This window comes from Electrophorus electricus, chromosome 9 (assembly GCF_041902795.1).
Source record: "Electrophorus electricus isolate QZ-2024a chromosome 9, ASM4190279v1, whole genome shotgun sequence".
In the NCBI taxonomy this organism is placed as follows: domain Eukaryota; kingdom Metazoa; phylum Chordata; class Actinopteri; order Gymnotiformes; family Gymnotidae; genus Electrophorus; species Electrophorus electricus.
Window position 1 is genome coordinate 27,311,449 of NC_137505.1, and position 12,099 is coordinate 27,323,547.

The window sequence follows — 12,099 nt, forward strand, 5'->3', positions numbered from 1 at the left end:
TTTGAAAGGGATGCATCTCCCCTGTAATCGCCTTCGAGCGGCACGCGGATCGAACCCACGTTTTTCACGCTACGATTTTTTTTAAATGTGTTGCGCGGCGGAGAAAAGACGCGCGCAGGACGTATTTGCGGCTTAATATCTCTTGTCTCATTGGGTGTAGAAAGTCTGTTCATGGCTCTTTGGAAAGGGCTGCATCTCCCCTGTAATCGCCTTTGAGCGGCACGCGGATCGAACCCACGGTTTTCACGCTATGATTTTTTTAAATGTGGTGCGCGGCGGAGGAAATGCGCGCGTCGGACGTCATTTCGGCTTAATATCTCTTGTCTCCTTGGGAGTAGAAAGTCTTTTCATGGCTCTTTGGAAAGGGCTGCATCTCCGCTGTAATCGCCTTCGAGCGGCACGCGGATCGAACCCACGGTTTTCACGCTATGATTTTTTTAAATGTGGTGCGCGTCGGAGAAAATGCGCGCGTCGGACGTCATTTCGGCTTAATATCTATTGTCTCCTTGGGAGTAGAAAGTCTTTTCATGGCTCTTTGGAAAGGTTTGCATCTCCCTTGTAATCGCCTTTAAGCGGCACGCGGATTGGACCCACCGTTCTTCCGATACGATTTTTTAAATGTGGTGCGCGGCGTAGAAAAGACGCGCGTAGGACGTATTTGCGGCTTAATATCTTTGGGCTCCTTGGGAGTAGGAAGTCTGTTCATGCCTCTTTGGAAAGGGCTGCATCTCCCCTGTAATCGCCTTCGAGCGGCACGCGGATCGAACCCACGGTTTTCACGCTATGATTTTTTTAAATGTGGTGCGCGGCGGAGGAAATGCGCGCGTCGGACGTCATTTCGGCTTAATATCTCTTGTCTCCTTGGGAGTAGAAAGTCTTTTCATGGCTCTTTGGAAAGGGCTGCATCTCCCCTGTAATCGCCTTTAAGCGGCACGCGGATCGAACCCACGGTTTTCACGCTACGATTTTTTTAAATGTGTTTCGCGGCGGAGAATAGACGCGCGCCGGACGTATTTGCGGCTTGATATCTCTTGTCTCATTGGGAGTAGAAAGTCTGTTCATGGCTCTTTGGAAAGGGCTGCATCTCCCCTGTAATCGCCTTCGAGCGGCACGCGGATCGAACCCACGGTTTTCACGCTATGATTTTTTTAAATGTGCTGCGCGGCAGAGAAAATGCGCGCGTCGGACGTCATTGCGGCTTAATATCTCTTGTCTCCTTGGGACTAGAAAGTCTTTTCATGGTTCTTTGGAAAGGGTTGCATCTCCCCTGTAATCGCCTTTAAGCGGCACGCGGATCGGACTCATCGTTCTCACGCTACGATTTTTTAAACGTGGTGCGCGTCGGAGAAAATGCGCGTAATATCTCTTGTCTCCTTGGGAGTAGAAAGTCTGTTCATGGCTCTTTGGAAAGGGCTGTATCTCCCCTGTAATCGCCTTCGAGCGGCACGCGCATCGGAACCATCGTTATCACGCTACGATTTTTTAATGCCGCCAGGGATAGGCCGAAAGCGTGGCAGGTGGCGTTCGTTAGGGACAGTCATGGAGGTGATGCACACCGAGTTGCACGCCATTTGGAGTTGGCCCGGCCTAGATGTGAGCGTTCAAAGTCAGCGCGTTTGTTTAAAGTTTCTCCTCCAATTCGTTGCAATTGTACAAGCGTTTCTCGTTCATCCGACTGGAGCGTAACGCTTTATATGTTAATATTTCTGGTCTCCTTGGGAGTAGAAAGTCTGTTCATGGCTCTTTTGAAAGGGATGCATCTCCCCTGTAATCGCCTTCGAGCGGCACGCGGATCGAACCCACGTTTTTCACGCTACGATTTTTTTTAAATGTGTTGCGCGGCGGAGAAAAGACGCGCGCCGGACGTATTTGCGGCTTAATATCTCTTGTCTCATTGGGTGTAGAAAGTCTGTTCATGGCTCTTTGGAAAGGGCTGCATCTCCCCTGTAATCGCCTTTGAGCGGCACGCGGATCGAACCCACGGTTTTCACGCTATGATTTTTTTAAATGTGGTGCGCGGCGGAGGAAATGCGCGCGTCGGACGTCATTTCGGCTTAATATCTCTTGTCTCCTTGGGAGTAGAAAGTCTTTTCATGGCTCTTTGGAAAGGGCTGCATCTCCGCTGTAATCGCCTTCGAGCGGCACGCGGATCGAACCCACGGTTTTCACGCTATGATTTTTTTAAATGTGGTGCGCGTCGGAGAAAATGCGCGCGTCGGACGTCATTTCGGCTTAATATCTATTGTCTCCTTGGGAGTAGAAAGTCTTTTCATGGCTCTTTGGAAAGGTTTGCATCTCCCTTGTAATCGCCTTTAAGCGGCACGCGGATTGGACCCACCGTTCTTCCGATACGATTTTTTAAATGTGGTGCGCGGCGTAGAAAAGACGCGCGTAGGACGTATTTGCGGCTTAATATCTTTGGGCTCCTTGGGAGTAGGAAGTCTGTTCATGCCTCTTTGGAAAGGGCTGCATCTCCCCTGTAATCGCCTTTAAGCGGCACGCGGATCGAACCCACGGTTTTCACGCTACGATTTTTTTAAATGTGTTGCGCGGCGGAGAATAGACGCGCGCCGGACGTATTTGCGGCTTGATATCTCTTGTCTCATTGGGAGTAGAAAGTCTGTTCATGGCTCTTTGGAAAGGGCTGCATCTCCCCTGTAATCGCCTTCGAGCGGCACGCGGATCGAACCCACGGTTTTCACGCTATGATTTTTTTAAATGTGTTGCGCGTCGGAGAAAAGACGCGCGTAGGACGTATTTGCGGCTTAATATCTTTGGGCTCCTTGGGAGTAGGAAGTCTGTTCATGCCTCTTTGGAAAGGGTTGCATCTCCCCTGTAATCGCCTTTAAGCGGCACGCGGATCGGACCCACCGTTCTCACGCTACGATTTTTTAAACGTGGTGCGCGTCGGAGAAAATGCGCGTAATATCTCTTGTCTCCTTGGGAGTAGAAAGTCTGTTCATGGCTCTTTGGAAAGGGCTGTATCTCCCCTGTAATCGCCTTCGAGCGGCACGCGCATCGGAACCATCGTTATCACGCTACGATTTTTTAATGCCGCCAGGGATAGGCCGAAAGCGTGGCAGGTGGCGTTCGTTAGGGACAGTCATGGAGGTGATGCACACCGAGTTGCACGCCATTTGGAGTTGGCCCGGCCTAGATGTGAGCGTTCAAAGTCAGCGCGTTTGTTTAAACTTTCTCCTCCAATTCGTTGCAATTGTACAAGCGTTTCTCGTTCATCCGACTGGAGCGTAACGCTTTATAAGTTAATATTTCTGGTCTCCTTGGGAGTAGAAAGTCTGTTCATGGCTCTTTGGAAAGGGCTGCATCTCCCCTGTAATCGCCTTCGAGCGGCACGCGGATCGAACCCACGTTTTTCACGCTACGATTTTTTTAAATGTGTTGCGCGGCGGAGAAAAGACGCGCGCCGGACGTATTTGCGGCTTAATATCTCTTGTCTCATTGGGTGTAGAAAGTCTGTTCATGGCTCTTTGGAAAGGGCTGCATCTCCCCTGTAATCGCCTTTGAGCGGCACGCGGATCGAACCCACGGTTTTCACGCTATGATTTTTTTAAATGTGGTGTGCGGCGGAGGAAATGCGCGCGTCGGACGTCATTTCGGCTTAATATCTCTTGTCTCCTTGGGAGTAGAAAGTCTGTTCATGGCTCTTTGGAAAGGGCTGCATCTCCCCTGTAATCGCCTTCGAGCGGCACGCGGATCGAACCCACGGTTTTCACGCTATGATTTTTTTAAATGTGCTGCGCGGCAGAGAAAATGCGCGCGTCGGACGTCATTGCGGCTTAATATCTCTTGTCTCCTTGGGACTAGAAAGTCTTTTCATGGTTCTTTGGAAAGGGTTGCATCTCCCCTGTAATCGCCTTTAAGCGGCACGCGGATCGGACCCATCGTTCTCACGCTATGATTTTTTTAAATGTGGTGCGCGGCGTAGAAAAGAGGCGCGTAGGACTTATTTGCGGCTTAATATCTTTGGGCTCCTTGAGAGTAGAAAGTATGTTCATGGCTCTTTGGAAAGGGCTGTATCTCCCCTGTAATCGCCTTCGAGCGGCACGCGCATCGGAACCATCGTTATCACGCTACGATTTTTTAATGCCGCCAGGGATAGGCCGAAAGCGTGGCAGGTGGCGTTCGTTAGGGACAGTCATGGAGGTGATGCACACCGAGTTGCACGCCATTTGGAGTTGGCCCGGCCTAGATGTGAGCGTTCAAAGTCAGCGCGTTTGTTTAAAGTTTCTCCTCCAATTCGTTGCAATTGTACAAGCGTTTCTCGTTCATCCGACTGGAGCGTAACGCTTTATATGTTAATATTTCTGGTCTCCTTGGGAGTAGAAAGTCTGTTCATGGCTCTTTTGAAAGGGATGCATCTCCCCTGTAATCGCCTTCGAGCGGCACGCGGATCGAACCCACGTTTTTCACGCTACGATTTTTTTTAAATGTGTTGCGCGGCGGAGAAAAGACGCGCGCAGGACGTATTTGCGGCTTAATATCTCTTGTCTCATTGGGTGTAGAAAGTCTGTTCATGGCTCTTTGGAAAGGGCTGCATCTCCCCTGTAATCGCCTTTGAGCGGCACGCGGATCGAACCCACGGTTTTCACGCTATGATTTTTTTAAATGTGGTGCGCGGCGGAGGAAATGCGCGCGTCGGACGTCATTTCGGCTTAATATCTCTTGTCTCCTTGGGAGTAGAAAGTCTTTTCATGGCTCTTTGGAAAGGGCTGCATCTCCGCTGTAATCGCCTTCGAGCGGCACGCGGATCGAACCCACGGTTTTCACGCTATGATTTTTTTAAATGTGGTGCGCGTCGGAGAAAATGCGCGCGTCGGACGTCATTTCGGCTTAATATCTATTGTCTCCTTGGGAGTAGAAAGTCTTTTCATGGCTCTTTGGAAAGGTTTGCATCTCCCTTGTAATCGCCTTTAAGCGGCACGCGGATTGGACCCACCGTTCTTCCGATACGATTTTTTAAATGTGGTGCGCGGCGTAGAAAAGACGCGCGTAGGACGTATTTGCGGCTTAATATCTTTGGGCTCCTTGGGAGTAGGAAGTCTGTTCATGCCTCTTTGGAAAGGGCTGCATCTCCCCTGTAATCGCCTTCGAGCGGCACGCGGATCGAACCCACGGTTTTCACGCTATGATTTTTTTAAATGTGGTGCGCGGCGGAGGAAATGCGCGCGTCGGACGTCATTTCGGCTTAATATCTCTTGTCTCCTTGGGAGTAGAAAGTCTTTTCATGGCTCTTTGGAAAGGGCTGCATCTCCCCTGTAATCGCCTTTAAGCGGCACGCGGATCGAACCCACGGTTTTCACGCTACGATTTTTTTAAATGTGTTGCGCGGCGGAGAATAGACGCGCGCCGGACGTATTTGCGGCTTGATATCTCTTGTCTCATTGGGAGTAGAAAGTCTGTTCATGGCTCTTTGGAAAGGGCTGCATCTCCCCTGTAATCGCCTTCGAGCGGCACGCGGATCGAACCCACGGTTTTCACGCTATGATTTTTTTAAATGTGTTGCGCGTCGTAGAAAAGACGCGCGTAGGACGTATTTGCGGCTTAATATCTTTGGGCTCCTTGGGAGTAGGAAGTCTGTTCATGCCTCTTTGGAAAGGGCTGCATCTCCCCTGTAATCGCCTTTAAGCGGCACGCGGATCGGACCCACCGTTCTCACGCTACGATTTTTTAAACGTGGTGCGCGTCGGAGAAAATGCGCGTAATATCTCTTGTCTCCTTGGGAGTAGAAAGTCTGTTCATGGCTCTTTGGAAAGGGCTGTATCTCCCCTGTAATCGCCTTCGAGCGGCACGCGCATCGGAACCATCGTTATCACGCTACGATTTTTTAATGCCGCCAGGGATAGGCCGAAAGCGTGGCAGGTGGCGTTCGTTAGGGACAGTCATGGAGGTGATGCACACCGAGTTGCACGCCATTTGGAGTTGGCCCGGCCTAGATGTGAGCGTTCAAAGTCAGCGCGTTTGTTTAAACTTTCTCCTCCAATTCGTTGCAATTGTACAAGCGTTTCTCGTTCATCCGACTGGAGCGTAACGCTTTATAAGTTAATATTTCTGGTCTCCTTGGGAGTAGAAAGTCTGTTCATGGCTCTTTGGAAAGGGCTGCATCTCCCCTGTAATCGCCTTCGAGCGGCACGCGGATCGAACCCACGGTTTTCACGCTATGATTTTTTTAAATGTGGTGCGCGGCGGAGGAAATGCGCGCGTCGGACGTCATTTCGGCTTAATATCTCTTGTCTCCTTGGGAGTAGAAAGTCTTTTCATGGCTCTTTGGAAAGGGCTGCATCTCTGCTGTAATCGCCTTCGAGCGGCACGCGGATCGAACCCACGGTTTTCACGCTATGATTTTTTTAAATGTGGTGCGCGTTGGAGAAAATGCGCGCGTCGGACGTCATTTCGGCTTAATATCTATTGTCTCCTTGGGAGTAGAAAGTCTTTTCATGGCTCTTTGGAAAGGTTTGCATCTCCCTTGTAATCGCCTTTAAGCGGCACGCGGATCGAACCCACGGTTTTCACGCTATGATTTTTTTAAATGTGGTGCGCGGCGGAGGAAATGCGCGCGTCGGACGTCATTTCGGCGTAATATCTCTTGTCTCCTTTGGAGTAGAAAGTCTTTTCATGGCTCTTTGGAAAGGGCTGCATCTCCCCTGTAATCGCCTTTAAGCGGCACGCGGATCGAACCCACGGTTTTCACGCTACGATTTTTTTTAAATGTGTTGCGCGCGGAGAATAGACGCGCGCCGGACGTATTTGCGGCTTGATATCTCTTGTCTCATTGGGAGTAGAAAGTCTGTTCATGGCTCTTTGGAAAGGGCTGCATCTCCCCTGTAATCGCCTTCGAGCGGCACGCGGATCGAACCCACGGTTTTCACGCTATGATTTTTTTAAATGTGGTGCGCGGCGGAGAAAATGCGCGCGTCGGACGTCATTGCGGCTTAATATCTCTTGTCTCATTGGGAGTAGAAAGTCTGTTCATGGCTCTTTGGAAAGGGCTGCATCTCCCCTGTAATCGCCTTCGAGCGGCACGCGGATGGAACCCACGGTTTTCACGCTATGATTTTTTTAAATGTGGTGCGCGGCGGAGAAAATGCGCGCGTCGGACGTCATTGCGGCTTAATATCTCTTGTCTCCTTGGGAGTAGAAAGTCTGTTCATGGCTCTTTGGAAAGGGCTGCATCTCCCCTGTAATCGCCTTTAAGCGGCACGCGGATCGGACCCACCGTTCTCACGCTACGATTTTTTAAATGTGGTGCGCGGCGCAATAAATGCGCGCGTCGGACGTCATTGCGGCTTAATATCTCTTGTCTCGTTGGGAGTAGGAAGTCTGTTCATGGCTCTTTGGAAAGGGCTGCATCTCCCCTGTAATCGCCTTCGAGCGGCACGCGGATCGAACCCACGGTTTTCACGCTATGATTTTTTAAAATGTGTTGCGCGGCGGAGAAAATGCGCGCGTCGGACGTCATTTCGGCTTAATATCTCTTGTCTCCTTGGGAGTAGAAAGTCTTTTCATGGCTCTTTGGAAAGGGCTGCATTTCCCTTGTAATCGCCTTTAAGCGGCACGCGGATCGGACCCACCGTTCTCACGCTAAGATTTTTTAAATGTGGTGCGCGGCGTAGAAAAGACGTGCGTAGGACGTATTTGCGGCTTAATATCTTTGGGCTCCTTGGGAGTAGAAAGTCTGTTCATGGCTCTTTGGAAAGGGCTGCATCTCCCCTGTAATCGCCTTCGCGCGGCACGCGGATCGGAACCATCGTTATCACGCTACGATTTTTTAATGCCGACAGGGACGGGCCGAAAGCTTGGCAGGTGGCGTTCGTTAGGAAAAGTCATGGACGTGTTCCGGACCGAGTTGCAGGCCATTTGGACATGGCCCGGCCTAGATGTGAGCCTTCAAAGTCAGCGCGTTTGTTTAAACTTTCTCCTCCAATTCGTTGCAATTGTACAAGCGTTTCTCGCTCATCCGACTGGAGCGTAACGCTTTATCTGTTAATATCTCTGGTCTCCTTGGGAGTAGAAAGTCTGTTCATGGCTCTTTGGAAAGGGATGCATCTCCCCTGTAATCGCCTTTAAGCGGCACGCGGATCGGACCCACCGTTCTCACGCTACGATTTTTTAAACGTGGTGCGCGTCGGAGAAAATGCGCGTAATATCTCTTGTCTCCTTGGGAGTAGAAAGTCTGTTCATGGCTGTTTGGAAAGGGCTGTATCTCCCCTCTAATCGCCTTCGAGCGGCACGCGCATCGGAACCATCGTTATCACGCTACGATTTTTTAATGCCGCCAGGGATAGGCCGAAAGCGTGGCAGGTGGCGTTCGTTAGGGACAGTCATGGAGGTGATGCGCACCGAGTTGCACGCCATTTGGAGTTGGCCCGGCCAAGATGTGAGCGTTCAAAGTCAGCGCGTTTGTTTAAACTTTCTCCTCCAATTCGTTGCAATTGTACAAGCGTTTCTCGTTCATCCGACTGGAGCGTAACGCTTTATATGTTAATATTTCTGGTCTCCTTGGGAGTAGAAAGTCTGTTCATGGCTCTTTGGAAAGGTTTGCATCTCCCCTGTAATCGCCTTTAAGCGGCACGCGGATCGGACCCACCGTTCTTACGCTACGATTTTTTAAATGTGGTGCGCGGCGTAGAAAAGACGCGCGTAGGACGTATTTGCGGCTTAATATCTTTGGGCTCCTTGGGAGTAGGAAGTCTGTTCATGCCTCTTTGGAAAGGGCTCCATCTCCCCTGTAATCGCCTTCGAGCGGCACGCGGATCGAACCCACGGTTTTCACGCTGTGATTTTTTTAAATATGTTGCGCGGCGGAGAAAATGCGCGCGTCGGACGTCATTGCGGCTTAATATCTATTGTCTCCTTGGGAGTAGAAAGTCTTTTCATGGCTCTTTGGAAAGGTTTGCATCTCCCTTGTAATCGCCTTTAAGCGGCACGCGGATTGGACCCACCGTTCTTCCGATACGATTTTTTAAATGTGGTGCGCGGCGTAGAAAAGACGCACGTAGGACGTATTTGCGGCTTAATATCTTTGGGCTCCTTGGGAGTAGGAAGTCTGTTCATGCCTCTTTGGAAAGGGCTGCATCTCCCCTGTAATCGCCTTCGAGCGGCACGCGGATCGAACCCACGGTTTTCACGCTATGATTTTTTTAAATGTGGTGCGCGGCGGAGGAAATGCGCACGTCGGACGTCATTTCGGCTTAATATCTCTTGTCTCCTTGGGAGTAGAAAGTCTTTTCATGGCTCTTTGGAAAGGGCTGCATCTCCCCTGTAATCGCCTTTAAGCGGCACGCGGATCGAACCCACGGTTTTCACGCTACGATTTTTTTAAATGTGTTGCGCGGCGGAGAATAGACGCGCGCCGGACGTATTTGCGGCTTGATATCTCTTGTCTCATTGGGAGTAGAAAGTCTGTTCATGGCTCTTTGGAAAGGTTTGCATCTCCCTTGTAATCGCCTTTAAGCGGCACGCGGATTGGACCCACCGTTCTTCCGATACGATTTTTTAAATGTGGTGCGCGGCATAGAAAAGACGCGCGTAGGACGTATTTGCGGCTTAATATCTTTGGGCTCCTTGGGAGTAGGAAGTCTGTTCATGCCTCTTTGGAAAGGGCTGCATCTCCCCTGTAATCGCCTTCGAGCGGCACGCGGATCGAACCCACGGTTTTCACGCTGTGATTTTTTTAAATATGTTGCGCGGCGGAGAAAATGCGCGCGTCGGACGTCATTGCGGCTTAATATCTCTTGTCTCCTTGGGAGTAGAAAGTCTTTTCATGGTTCTTTGGAAAGGGTTGCATCTCCCCTGTAATCGCCTTTAAGCGGCACGCGGATCGGACCCACCGTTCTTACGCTACGATTTTTTATATGTGGTGCGAGGCGTAGAAAAGACGCGCGTAGGACTTATTTGCGGCTTAATATCTTTGGGCTCCTTGGGAGTAGAAAGTCTGTTCATGGCTCTTTGGAAAGGGCTGCATTTCCCCTGTAATCGCCTTCGCGCGGGACGCGGATCGGAACCATCGTTATCACGCTACGATTTTTTAATGCCGACAGGGACGGGCCGAAAGCTTGGCAGGTGGCGTTCGTTAGGAAAAGTCATGGACGTGATGCGGACCGAGTTGCAGGCCATTTGGACCTGGCCCGGCCTAGATGTGAGCCTTCAAAGTCAGCGCGTTTGTTTAAACTTTCTCCTCCAATTCGTTGCAATTGTACAAGCGTTTCTCGTTCATCCGACTGGAGCGTAACGCTTTATATGTTAATATTTCTGGTCTCCTTGGGAGTAGAAAGTCTGTTCATGGCTCTTTTGAAAGGGATGCATCTCCCCTGTAATCGCCTTCGAGCGGCACGCGGATCGAACCCACGTTTTTCACGCGACGATTTTTTTTAAATGTGGTGCGCGGCGGAGAAAAGACGCGCGCCGGATGTATTTGCGGCTTAATATCTCTTGTCTCATTGGGTGTAGAAAGTCTGTTCATGGCTCTTTGGAAAGGGCTGCATCTCCCCTGTAATCGCCTTCGAGCGGCACGCGGATCGAACCCACGGTTTTCACGCTATGATTTTTTTAAATGTGGTGCGCGGCGGAGGAAATGCGCGCGTCGGACGTCATTTCGGCTTAATATCTCTTGTCTCCTTGGGAGTAGAAAGTCTTTTCATGGCTCTTTGGAAAGGGCTGCATCTCCCCTGTAATCGCCTTTAAGCGGCACGCGGATCGAACCCACGGTTTTCACGCTACGATTTTTTTAAATGTGTTGCGCGGCGGAGAATAGACGCGCGCCGGACGTATTTGCGGCTTGATATCTCTTGTCTCATTGGGAGTAGAAAGTCTGTTCATGGCTCTTTGGAAAGGGCTGCATCTCCCCTGTAATCGCCTTTGAGCGGCACGCGGATCGAACCCACGGTTTTCACGCTATGATTTTTTTAAATGTGGTGCGCGGCGGAGGAAATGCGCGCGTCGGACGTCATTTCGGCTTAATATCTCTTGTCTCCTTAGGAGTAGAAAGTCTTTTCATGGCTCTTTGGAAAGGGCTGCATCTCCGCTGTAATCGCCTTCGAGCGGCACGCGGATCGAACCCACGGTTTTCACGCTATGATTTTTTTAAATGTGGTGCGCGGCGGAGGAAATGCGCGCGTCGGACGTCATTTCGGCTTAATATCTCTTGTCTCCTTGGGAGTAGAAAGTCTTTTCATGGCTCTTTGGAAAGGGCTGCATCTCCGCTGTAATCGCCTTCGAGCGGCACGCGGATCGAACCCACGGTTTTCACGCTATGATTTTTTTAAATGTGGTGCGCGTTGGAGAAAATGCGCGCGTCGGACGTCATTTCGGCTTAATATCTATTGTCTCCTTGGGAGTAGAAAGTCTTTTCATGGCTCTTTGGAAAGGTTTGCATCTCCCTTGTAATCGCCTTTAAGCGGCACGCGGATCGAACCCACGGTTTTCACGCTATGATTTTTTTAAATGTGGTGCGCGGCGGAGAAAATGCGCGCGTCGGACGTCATTGCGGCTTAATATCTCTTGTCTCATTGGGAGTAGAAAGTCTGTTCATGGCTCTTTGGAAAGGGCTGCATCTCCCCTGTAATCGCCTTCGAGCGGCACGCGGATGGAACCCACGGTTTTCACGCTATGATTTTTTTAAATGTGGTGCGCGGCGGAGAAAATGCGCGCGTCGGACGTCATTGCGGCTTAATATCTCTTGTCTCCTTGGGAGTAGAAAGTCTGTTCATGGCTCTTTGGAAAGGGCTGCATCTCCCCTGTAATCGCCTTTAAGCGGCACGCGGATCGGTCCCACCGTTCTCACGCTACGATTTTTTAAATGTGGTGCGCGGCGCAATAAATGCGCGCGTCGGACGTCATTGCGGCTTAATATCTCTTGTCTCGTTGGGAGTAGGAAGTCTGTTCATGGCTCTTTGGAAAGGGCTGCATCTCCCCTGTAATCGCCTTCGAGCGGCACGCGGATCGAACCCACGGTTTTCACGCTATGATTTTTTAAAATGTGTTGCGCGGCGGAGAAAATGCGCGCGTCGGACGTCATTTCGGCTTAATATCTCTTGTCTCCTTGGGAGTAGAAAGTCTTTTCATGGCTCTTTGGAAAGGGCT